Source organism: Ambystoma mexicanum, chromosome 2q (genome assembly GCF_040938575.1).
Source record: "Ambystoma mexicanum isolate Mex_15411 chromosome 2q, UKY_AmexF1_1, whole genome shotgun sequence".
Classification (NCBI taxonomy): Eukaryota; Metazoa; Chordata; class Amphibia; order Caudata; family Ambystomatidae; genus Ambystoma; species Ambystoma mexicanum.
The window spans coordinates 868,379,568-868,392,570 of NC_090924.1; the positions used below are offsets into that span (position 1 = coordinate 868,379,568).

The 13,003-nt window shown below is 45.5% G+C and overlaps 1 protein-coding gene across 1 annotated transcript in view; it reads left to right on the plus strand.

Annotated features, from left to right (window-relative positions):
- The window catches only part of ODAD2 (outer dynein arm docking complex subunit 2), a 1,183,909-nt gene that overhangs the window by 466,611 nt on the left and 704,295 nt on the right, over window positions 1–13,003 (plus strand). The window lies entirely within an intron of this gene.

Genomic DNA, 13,003 nt, shown 5'->3' on the forward strand with positions numbered 1-13,003 from the left:
ATTTTTATGTGCATCGTCCTCTATGCTTTGTACAGCTTTTTCCAGTGTGTCCATCCTTTCTTCTAGCTTAGCCACATCTACTTTGAGTTCTTGTAATGATTGTCTCATTTCTTCTTTTAGCGATTTGAATGGTGTTTGAAAGGATGACATAAACTGAGTTTGGAATTCTTAGTACCACCCCTGCATATCTTCTTTGCTAGCCATTGCACCTTCTTCTCTTGTCGATGTTATGGGATGGTTTTGGGCTGGTTCTCCTCTTCTGGGGATTCCCTTGGCCCCCCAGTTGCTTAATGCTTGTCTCTTCTCTTGGTTGTGGGCTTTGTTGGGAAGCTGATGCTGCTTTCACCCTCGTTTTGGACATGAGTGCTGTGCCGGCCTCTTCCCCAGGGCCTCTCTAATTTCAGGCGTATTTATTGTTCTCGTGGGATGGGAGTTTTCTGAGGTCTCACCTGCTTGTGTTTCTCATCTCACTCAGTTTTCTGGCTCCAATTAGATGGACCTTTCTTGTTAAAAGAATCTACTACCCCTGTCTCTCTTAATCCCCCTTGGTTAGCGTTCTTTTCTTATCGTTCCCTTTTTTCCAGTTAGGTCTGCCTGTGGGGGAAGGGGATGGATGGTGAGAGGATGGAGGTGGTAAATGTGGAGGGGGGTGGCTCCCTCTCCACTTTGTGTTTGCTTAGATGTTCCTTCCTGGGGGTTCTTTTACTCTTTACTGCCGTATTCCTTTTCCCCCACCAAGTTTTGCCCACGTTCTTCTGTGGAGTTAATGCTTTCCTGGGGTATTGTCTTAACTTCCCCCTTTCTTCTTTACTTTGGTATTTGAGGCCTTCTTTTTATTTCTGTGCTCCTCTCCCTCCTCCTCTTGACCCCCACTTCCAGGCTTCCCTATCTCATGCCTTGACTTTTCTTCCCTTTATTGCTTCTCCCCCCCCCCATAAGGCGATCCTTATTAATCCCCACTCTTCGTTTGTTTGTTTTCTTCTCTCCCGGGTGGGAGGGGGGGGGCAGCTCACCTTTTGCCTGTTTTCTTCCCTCCCGGGTGGGAGGAAGGTGGGGGGGAGAGAAGATCTCTCTGCTTTCCTTCTGGTGTTTTGCTTTCCTGGGGCGAACTGATGTTGTGGCTTTTACATGCGGCCGTACCTCTGATCAGCTGGGCCCTTCTTCCTTCCTATGCAGCCAGCGCTCTGTTTCTTCGCCTCTGGCGTCTTCACCTGGGGTGCACACCCCGCCTTGTACTGCCTCCGCTCCCCTGTTGGTAGATTTCTGGGCCGTACCCCGGCACCTTTGTCTCCCGCTTCTCTGCTGCTTCCTCACTTGTGGCCCGGATTGTTGTGTATCTCTGTTTCACTGGGCGAGGCTCTGTATTCCCTTATGCTTGGATTCTCCTTTCCGCAGTACGAACGCTGGATCCCTTGTCCCTCAGTGAGATGCCTCATTCATTCCCGGCTTGTCGTGTGAAGGAGATGGATGTGTAAGCGCACCACATAGCTTCTTTATCTTTTTTTATTGCAGCCCGGTGAGGAGACCCACTCGCTCACGTCCTCCTCCGCCAGCCGCCGTCTTGGATCTCTTTCTTACTTTTTTAATAAGTTCCTATCTGGGTTTATACATTACTTTTTCCTCAGTCTTTTTAAGGATCTTATCCGGGGAGCCCCTTTGTTTAAACCGGTTTATAACATTCTCTACTTCAATTTTACCCTCCAATGGTTTGCTGCAGTTGCCCCATGCTCTAATAATTTCTCCAACTGGAACATTCTCAATAACGTGTTTCAAATGGCAGCTGGTTGCAAAAAATGAGTTTACCTCAGTAGGATTGCGAAAAGTCAGTGTATGGATTTGTCCTTCCTTAATGTAAATGGTTAAATCCAGAAAGGAAATCTCAGAAGGATGTAAATGTCCCACTTATTAAAGTCCAAAAGAATTGACATTGAGATATTTTGTGTAAATTCTAGGGGTGTTCCATCCCAAATTAGAAAGATGTCGTAGATCTAGCAATTCAACAATTAACATTGAGATAGAGACGAGGTATTGACAGTTCAAGATACTAAAAGATTTTTTGTTAATCCGTCAGCCTTTGTAATAAATAAATTTATTATGTGACAAAATACAAAGACAATTAAACTGTAAAACATTCAAATATTAAAATCACTAGGCACTGGTACAGTGTAATGCAACAATTTGCATAGGTGAAATAGATATCATGTGGACATAGAGTTGTTGATTTTTTCAAAACATAGTAGGTGTCCTGCACAGAAATATGAGAATACAGTGGTCCAATAACATAATCGTTCCGGAACAGGAAATGCACCAGCGGCCATTATAAAAAAGCCATCCATTGCAGTCCACAGGAGTGGTACTCAAAATCTGAGCACCTACCAACACAGAGGAACATGTCTGCAAGGCAACCTGTTGTCCGTCGCCGCAAGCCCAGGTTCAGTGAACCTGAACTCAACATGCTGGCTGACACGCTTGTGGAGCATGCAGATGAAGTATTCTGCGCAGATCTGCGGTGCCAAGCCCAAATACACAAGAAGGTCATATGGGAGGATGTAGCCCGTAAAGTCTCGGCGGTGGGGGAAACACCCCGGACTGGGCAAGACTGTAAGAAGAGGTGGGGCGGCCTACGTCTCTGTGTCCGCAACCTCCTTGTTGCAGAGCGCAGCCAGGGCCTGGCAACAGGAGGGGGAGCACCATCCCCCATCAAACTGCATGCGTGGTAGGAGACGTGCAGCACCGTCCTGCACATGGAGTCCATAGAGGGAGTTGGAGATGCGGAGGCGGGAGGTGCGACATCCGATGATGCCAGTGAGTCTCCGTAACCCCAAAGTCATATGGCACATAGCCCCAATGCAAATGGCCAGGTCAATATTTCAAGATTGTGGAACCTGATCCCTACTGCTATTCCACCCACCGACAACTTCGTTTCACACATGTACAATGTACATGGCTTCAAGTTTTACGTGAGCTACAATAATCCCCTTTTTAGGGGCTGAGTGGGTGAGGATAATGAAACACAAATTAAAGAAAATCCCACAAATCAGCTTCCTTCCCTTACCGCTAAGAGTGAGCCGACCTAGATGTATGTATACTTAATTCTTTGCATTCTTTAACCAAAACAAAGGGCACTTCACCATGTGGTTATCGAAAAAGTACACATATTTTAATATTTATCACAACATGTTATCAATTCAAATACACAATATTAAAACTACACATGAATTTGATCCAAACACATGCTCAACCACATATCTTTGTGTGTACATATTTCTTCATTTCTACTGAAAGCCTAGAAATATATGCTTAGAAAACCTTTTTTATGCCTTATTATGGTGTATTCTCCTCTTAGAACCACAACTCTTATTTATGCCCTTCCCAATTTCTCCAGGCAAAAAGGACTGTGCCAACACTTTCACAAGAATGTGTTTCTAGAACCAACATAGAATTGTATCTATAAGAATAGGCGAGGCAAATAATCCCTATTGCATATCCTGTTGGTACTGTCTTCAGGGCACTCAGGCTTAGTTCATGTTCTTGTTTTCACACACTTAATAGTATGCCACAATTTGCAATCTTTCTAAAAAACAAACAAACATTTACACTTTTAAACATGGTAATTAAAAACATTTTTGTGCAAAGAACGTACTCCAAAACATCTGTAACAACTTCATCTCTATTACCAATATGGACAGCAACTCAATACTTAAGTGGTCTAATTATTGTCCACTTTCACACTTTCCCTAACATTAAGCATGATTTACTCTCTTCGTTTCGTGTGTCTACAATTACACATTCTCCCTTTTGGAAGCTCTATTTCATTAGGCTGACGGTCTCCTGACAGAGAAGACTCGTTGTTTTACTTTTTCTAAAGGGGGACACTTTTGGTGTCATCTTTCCATCAAATGTCCCTCTATGTTTACTTCTCACCCGTTTCTAAGCCGAGTCACCTAAATGCTCACCTTTCACTGGGTCTTCAATCTTTTTGCCCCGATCGAGCTGACTCGCATTTACACCGTTCGGGCAGTGTTGCTTCCCGGTTGTGTTCTCTATATTACGGGTAAAGACAAGAGCAGTCTCCCTACTAGTTTACAGCCTTAATCTTTAACAGCAGAAATAGGCCTCTATTATTTATCAATGTGTTGACAATAGTCACCTCAACATTCTATTGTATTGAAATGAAGCTTACCAATGAGGTAATCTCTACTGCCTTGGGGTTTCCTTTATTTATATAGGGGGAACTTCATCTTTCATCACCGTTCGTCTAACCGCTCAAGGCGTGGTCTAGTTTAAAAGAGATAACAATGAAAGGGAACAGGATTAGATTTCCCCTTTATGATGGACGCCTCATTGCTAAATGTATACATCATGCCTATGTCTCACCTCATAGATATGTCTGTAACCTGTCGTACCGCTCGCGATGTATCTGCAACCGGTCGTCCCGCTCGCGATGAACAACTGCTACTCGGCAGTGCAGCGAGCCCACTGTCGGGTTAATCCGTCTTAAGTAGCAGGTGTCGTAATGTCACATGGTATGCGCACGTACTCACGTGTCGTAATGTCACGTGATACGCGGCCCACTTCTTATAGGTATTTCATGCAGAGTGTGGCTGCCACTCTAATGCAGCATAGATGTATAATTATGATTGTTATACATTGAATCACTCCAAGAGAAATTGTCATTTTGTTATCTAATTCACACGTGACCCACGGCCATCTTACTATGGGCATGCCATCCAACAGTATATTGTTGCAGTGATTACTGTATATGCTGCTCACTCATTCCCACAAAATATCCCTAAGAGGGTATTCATGCCGTTCTTCACAGAGTACATGTTTTGTAAGAATACTTGCAGCCCCTATGTCTTGTTCATTTTTTGTGATGAATAAAAAGGGACCACTCAATGGAAACATTTAATCCCTTTCTTACAGTGTCCAGGGAGTATATCCATTTCTGTTCTGTTTTCTCAGCTTTAAATCTCTGTTACCACCTCTGGGTTGCACAATTATCACTTCTATAATGAACCAATGAATATCATGTACTCCATGATGGGCACTTTTAAAATGTGCCACTAAAGGTTTTTCGGGTACCTGGTTCTTCACACAGGATCTGTGTTCACAGATTCTCTGGCGGATATATCTCTTACTTTTGCCAATATATAGCAAGCCACATGGGCATTCAATGCCATAAACTACCCACTTTGAGTTACAATTCGTAAAATGCCATTTTCTCCCTTTAAGGTGTGCATGTTTCATGTTCAATGTTAATTCACACACGGAGCATTTGCCACATCTGAAGTGGCCGACCACCAGGGGTAAGTTCCACAGTGTCAATTGGTTGGTGGGCCTATCCTCGGACAGTGATTTGTATGTATCTACGAGTTTGTCTCTCAAATTTGGCATACGTCGAAACGCAAAACGTGGTTTACTAATTGAGAAATCTTCGGTGTTAATAATATTCCAATTCTTCAATATGCATCTCCGCAAGTCGTTACTTATCGGAGAAAATGTGGAAACACAAGTAATCTTTTCCTCTGTGACTCGTGGTTGTGGTGTCAGGCACCTATGTCTTGGAGTGTTTTTGGCTCTTTTCATGGATCTGCGTACTATGAATGGTGGATAGCCTCTTGCCCTCAATCTAGTTGTTAAATCTTTGCTGTGAGTCTCAAAATCCTCTTTATGGGTGCAGTTCCTTCTAACACGCAGGAACTGTCCAAATGGTAAGTTTTGCTGCAAAGATTGAGGGTGGAAGCTTTCAAACAGTAACAAGGTGTTTTTATCTGTAGCCTTCCTAAACAAAGTAGTGCCCAATTTGTTCTCCGCATCTTTAAAAATTTCTAGATCCAAAAAAGGGATCTTTTTCTGGTTGAAACTCATGGTGAAGTTAATACATTCCTCTTGATCGCTGACCCAGGTAACAAATGAGTCAAGCTCTGTTTCAGTTCCTCCCCACAACATGAAAACATCATCAATGTAACGCACCCAGATTTTCTAGAGATGCTTAAAAGGATTGTGGTCTGCATAGACGGAGCGTATCTCCAAATCGTCCATGAAAAGGTTTGCAAGATCTGATGCGAAGCTAGAACCCATGCTTGTCCCATGTTGTTTCAAATAGAACCTATCTTCTTCCATGAAAAAATTGTTGGTGAGAGCAAGTCTGATGCACTCCAAAATAAATGCCGTTGCTACTGTTTTATCCCTCCTTTTCTCTAGATATTGACCCATGATTCTGACACACTTCATCTGAGGAATACTAGTATACAACGCCTCTACATCCATGGTAACTAAGATGTCTGTGGAAGCCACAACTATCGTGTCTACTACCTTAATCATTTGAGTTGTGTCCTGAATAGACGAGCGCATAGTTTTAACAAATGGCCTCAAGAAGAAGTCAGAGTATACCGACAAGGGTTCTAAAATAGACCCAATGGCTGCCACAATGGGCCGCCCTGGGGGAACCTTGTGATGTTTATGAATCTTCGGTAAGCAGTAAAAGGCCGGTGTAATAGGGTGTTCTTGCATCTGAAAGGCTTTCTCATCGATGTCAATCCACCCTTCACTTTCTGCGTGGTTCATTAGACTTGCTATTTCATCTCGAATTCTTGGTGTGGGATCGCATGGTAAAGGTTTGTAGAAAGTGATTCTTTCAAGTTGTTTCTTTACTTCGTCCGGTATAATTCTGTACCCCATAAGACCACTCCTCCACCCTTATCTGCAGGTTTAATCACAAACAATTTGTTCTCAGCTAGATCTTTTAAAGCTATTCTTTCCACTTTAGACAAATTATCCCTATGCTTGTTTTTGGTTTGCACAAGAGTTTTCATCTTACTGATGATTTTGTTCTCAAAACTGATGATTTCTGGAGAAACCATCGAGGTTAGAGGGGTAAAAGTGGAAGGTGGTTTCAAACCAGAGACACTTTTGTCTCTAGGTCTTTGATCGTCATGATCTTTGAAGAAATACTTTAATCGAATCGTTCGGAAAAAAAAATTCTGCATTTCTATTTCCGTGGTAAACTGATCGGCTTTATTCACTGGAACGAAAGACAACCCTTTGCTCAAGACACGAATTTCTGCTTGTGTTAGGATATGGTGACTTAAATTAAAGATGGGGATCACCAAGTCGGCGGACCCGGCTGCCACTGTCGTGTGCGCATCCCGTGGTTGCCTGGTTGGCGGTTCCTCCCTCGTCTGCCCCGGTTCTGAAAAGGGCCTCTTTGTGGATTGCCTATATTGGCCCCATCAGTACTGGACCCATCATCGCTGCTGTTATATAGCATATACAGTAATCACTGCAACAATATACTGTTGGATGGCATGCCCATAGTAAGATGGCTGTGGGTCACGTGTGAATTTGACACGTGAGCATATTTGCATCTCTTGATAACAAAATGACAATTTCTCTTGGAGTGATTCAATGTATAACAATCGTAATTATACATCTATGCTGCATTAGAGTGGCAGCCACACGCTGCAGGAAATACCTATAAGAAGTGGGCTGCGTATCACGTGACATTACGACACGTGAGTACGTGCGCATACCATGTGACATTACGACACCTGCTACTTAAGACGGATTAATCCGACAGTAGGCTCGCTGCACTGCCGAGTAGCAGTTGTTCATCACGAGCGGGACGACCGGTTGCAGATACATCGCGAGCGGTACGACAGGTTACAGACATATCTATGAGGTGAGACATAGGCATGATGTATACATTTAACAATGAGGAGTCCATCATAAAGGGGAAATCTAATCCTGTTCCCTTTCATTGTTCTCTTTTAAACTAGACCACGCTTGAGCGGTTAGACGAACGGTGATGAAAGATGAAGTTCCCCCTATATAAATAAAGGAAACCCGAAGGCAGTAGAGATTACCTCATTGGTAAGCTTCATTTCAATACAATAGAATGTTGAGGTGACTATTGTCAACACATTGATAAATAATAGAGGCCTATTTCTTCTGTTATAGATTAAGGCTGTAAACTAGTGGGGAGACTGCTCTTGTCTTTACCCGTGATATAGAGAACACAACCGGGAAGCAACACTGCCCGAACGGTGTAAATGCGAGTCAGCTCGATCAAAAAGATTGAAGACCCAGTGAGAGGTGAGCATTTAGGTGACTCGGCTTAGAAACGGGTGAGAAGTAAACATAGAGGGACATTTGATGGAAAGATGACACCAAAAGTGTCCCCCTTTAGAAAAAGTAAAACAACGAGTCTTCTCTGTCAGGAGACCGTCACCCTAATGAAATAGAGCTTCCAAAAGGGAGAATGTGTAATTGTAGACACACAAAACGAAGAGAGTAAATCATGCTTAATGTTAGGGAAAGTGTGAAAGTGGACAATAATTAGACCACTTAAGTATTAATATATCCCTGCTGTCCATATTGGTAATAGAGATGAAGTTGTTACAGATGTTTTGGAGTACTTTCTTTGCACAAAACATGTTTTAATTACCATGTTTTAAAGTGTAAATGTTTGTTTGTTTTTTAGAAAGATTGCAAATTGTGGTATACTATTAAGTGTGTGAAAACGAGCACATGAACTAAGCCTGAGTGCCCTGAAGACAGTACCAACAGGATATGCAATAGGGATTATTTGGCTCGCTTATTCTTAAAGATACAATTCTATGTTTGTTCTAGAAACACCTTCTTGTGAAAGTGTTGGCACAGTCCTTTTTGCCCGGAGAAATTGGGAAGGGCATAAATAAGAGTTGTGGTTCTAAGAGGAGAATACACCATAGAAAGGCATAGAAAAGGTTTTCTAAGCATATATTTCTAGGCTTTCAGTAGAAATGAAGAAATATGTACACACAAAGATATGTGGTTGAGCATGTGTTTGGATCAAATTCATGTGTAGTTTTAATATTGTATATTTGAATTGATAACATGTTGTGATAAATATTAAAATATGTGTACTTTTTCGATAACCACATGGTGAAGTGCCCTTTGTTTGGGTTAAAGAATGCAAAGAATTAAGTATACATACATCTAGGTCGGCTCACTCTTAGCGGTAAGGGAAGGAAGCTGATTTGTGGGATTTTCTTTATCAATGTACTTGGCTGCAACCCCAAAAACAAACCCCATTGAAACACCCCACATGTCCCCTGTATTGGCCACACAAGTAGCATCTGCATGCACACAGACACACATCACCCAGACAATGTCAAACTGCTGTCATCACTGCCGTGCCACCACATGGCCAAAGCCACCTCATGACAAGATGCACACATCAATGTCACATGTTGCACACATGTCACACCCACCATGTCCCTTCATGCTGAATTACCATCAACGCAGCAACAGCCACAAGTGAAACACATCTGTTTCACAATCGAACTCAACATGTCGCTCAGCTTGTGTGGCATGGCCATAACCCCCAAACCGGTAAACACCAGTACCCCAGACAACAGACACTGCACACTCCATGGGCGCACTACAAACATGCACCCACACTGCATCCCCCACACATTCATGTGTGCACCATGTCATGCCCTTCACCATGTCCATGACAATGCACATGACTCAGAATGTACTAGCATTGATGTCTGTCTGATGGATCCACACCCATTACTGATGCCCTGTCCCGCACAGGCACATCATCTGACAGCGAAGGGGAAAGTGCAACCACCTCTAGGGGCACTGGGGCACGGCCCGCCACAGGAAGTCCACCACCTTGAGCCAGGATCCAAGCACATCCACCACAAGACCGCAGCATGCCAAAACACCTTTGGCCAAGCCCCTCTGCCAGTAGGAAACACCTGCTGCCCAGCAGCCCCGCCAGCCACAAACACCTGCTACCAAGCAGCCCTGCCAACAGGAAACACCTGCTACCAAGCAGCCCCGCCAGCAGGAAACACGAGCTGCCAAGCAGCCCCGCCTGCCAACACCTGCTGCCAAGTAGCCCCGCCTGCCACAAACACCTGCTGCCAAGCAGCCCCGCCAGCAGGAAACACCTGCAGCCAAGCAGCCCCGCCAGCAGGAAACACCTGCTGCTAAGCAGCCCCGCCAGCACGATGAACCTGTTTCCCCGGACCCCGGCCAGCAGGATGAACCGGTTTCCCCAGACCCCAGCCAGCAGGATGACCCCGTTTCCCCGGACCCCAGCCAGCAGGATAACCCTGTTTCCCCAGCCCCAGCCAGCAGGATAACCCTGTTTCCCCAGCCCCAGCCAGCAGGATGACCCTGTTTCCCCGCACCCCAGCCAGCAGGAAGAACCTGTTTCCCCGGCCTCCAGCCAGCAGGATGAACCTGCAACACGAACACAAGTGTCTGGAGCCCACAGCATTGTGGAGGCCAGTGTGCACGACACACTCAGTGACGGTAGCCATGTGGATGATGCAGTGTTCAGTCCCACAGATCCTCGGAACCCACCACCCATGCCACAACCGGGACTCCGTCATATACGTGACATTGAGGGCCGCCTCACCAGGATGGAGGAAAGGCAGCACGCAAAGAACGCATTGGTGCAGCAGTACCTTACTGAGTCACAACTCACGCGCCAGTCCATGCAGAACACCTCACGGAACACGGCACAAATGCTGGGCAGAGCCATGGAGGGGGTGTACCACCTGGCGAGGCGTGTGAGGGAGGTCAATGGGACCATGTCTCACTGGTGGAGTCCATCAACCTGTTGGTCCACGTAATCGCGGAACAACACCACCCCACTGGCCCACCCCAATGGTCCCATCCTCAGTTCTTGTGCATGTGCAGAGGGAGTAGTTCGGTAGGGGCTATGGGGGTAGTTGGGTAGGGGGCATGGGGGTAGTTGGGTAGGGGGTATGGGGGTAGTTGGGTAGGGGGCATGGGGGTAGTTGGGTACAGGGTGTGGGGGCAGTTGAGGAGGTGGTGTTGGGGTAGTGGAGGAGGAGTGTGGGGGTAGTAGGGGAGCGGGTGTGGGCTCAGTACAACAGGATTGTAGTGGTATGCAATTTCATTCACATCTGTACATAGATAATCATGTTGCAATACACCTGGTGTTTCAAACAAACATGACTGGACATTGCTTATTCAGTGTGAGTGCATTTAATCATGTAAAGTGTCCAGTGCTCAGTGTGACCCATGTCCAGTGCCATGTCTGTAACAGTCCATCAAAAGTAGTGTTGAATTAACACTTGCCGTGTGGCACGTCCATAATTGCTATTGTGGCACTGAGCATTTCCTACATCTTCTTCATCCTCTGGTGGCATCATGTCCATGTCAGGTGGAAGGGGGACGTTGTGCCAGATGCACATGTTGTGCAGCTTGGCACATACCAGCACGATTTTGCCCACCTTCTCTGGACCGTAAATGAGGGCTCCCCCTGATCTGCTGAGGCAGCGGAACCTGGCCTTCAACAGGCCAAATGTCTGCTCGATGGTGTATCGAGTATGCACATGTGCAGGGTTGTAGGCCTCTTCGTGCATGTTGTGTGGTTGTCTGATGGGGGTACCCATCAGGGGATACCTGGCATCACCAGCATGGGAGCAAGCGAAAGGGCACCTGTGATTTATTTGGTCATTCCATGTTGGAACAGGCTGTACAGTGTTCATTTGAAAAGTCAACTATGCACAGGGATTTATAACTGTACATGGCATGTGTCATTGGCTATGAACCTGGTAAGTGAACTTAGGGCAGATGATTGGGGGTGGGGGGCAGGGTTAGATGCAGTTGCTGTCACATGGGCCATTCACTGCACTCTCACAAATCAAGTACAGCTGCCAACAATGGACTCAGATCTAATTTATGTGTTACTGATGAACGTGGACTGTGCCTATACAGTGGCACCTTACACATTTGCCTCATTTACATTTGTGATACAGGGGTCTTCACGGTATGCATTCTACATCTACAGGACTTCGAGTACATATCCATGTCAGATATCCATTGGTAGTATGTGTCACAGGTAAAGGGTTACGATACAAGATCACGGCTGGGTGGGTGTTTGCATGGATGAATGAAGCTATATTGGGCGAGGCCGGCACCTCTCAATCATGCATTGGTGGTAGTCAAGATTTGTAGCATTTTGTCATTTTTTGGACTTAACGCATTTTACTTGAAGGTGTCCCTTAAGGTGACATGACAGGCGTACTGACCAGCGGTGTACCTGTGGAATGTGAGTGCAGTCACTATTAATTTCAGTGTGGCAGATAGTTTTCTCTCTGGCTTACCATCATGACTTGTGAATTACTTTACTGTGTTTTTGAATGTCATTCATTGTCACTAATGAGTGGTGCATTGTGGTACATGAGCTTTCTGTTTTGTAATGACCCTAATACATGTGCTAATGTGAGCAATGTGTCTGTTAAATGCATGGAGACGTGGCTGGGAAGGCCTTGCGCTTCGGCATGCTCTTACTGTGTTGCACATTCAGTTACATTAACACAAGAGCAAGTTCAAGGTACTCAGTATGTTGTGTTTGGTCGTGTTCCATTCTATGTGTGAGGTTTGATGTTGTACAGGTTGCGGATGATGAGGTTGCTGGTATTATTCCTCATCTACTTTAGCCTTATATCAGCCTATCCAGTCTCTGTGTACTTCAATGGATATTTGGTAATGGTTACAGGATATTGCAGTAGGGGTGATGATGGATTCTTGCATGCAGTGTGCACATCCGCTCTTTATGCATGCTATGCTGTGCTATGTTTTAACACTCCTCCTGCCCTGTGGTTGGACTCACCCAGCAGCCAGGTTGCCTATGCTGTTCACTGCCCCCACCCCCAATTCAACACTCCCCATGGCCCTGTGGTTAGACTCACCGAGCAGCCAGGTTGCCTATGCTGTTCACTGCTCCCCCCCCCGCAATTCAACACTCCTCATGGCCCTGTGGGTAGACTCACCCAGCAGCCAGGTTGCCTATGCTGTGCACCCCCCCCCCCAATTCAACACTCCCCATGGCCCTGAGGTTAGACTCAGCCAGCAGCCAGATGCCTATGCTGTTCACTACACCCCACCAATACAGCACTCTTCGTGGCCCTGTGGTTACACTCACCCAGAAGCCTGGTTGCCTATGCTGTTCGCTCCCCCGCTTCCC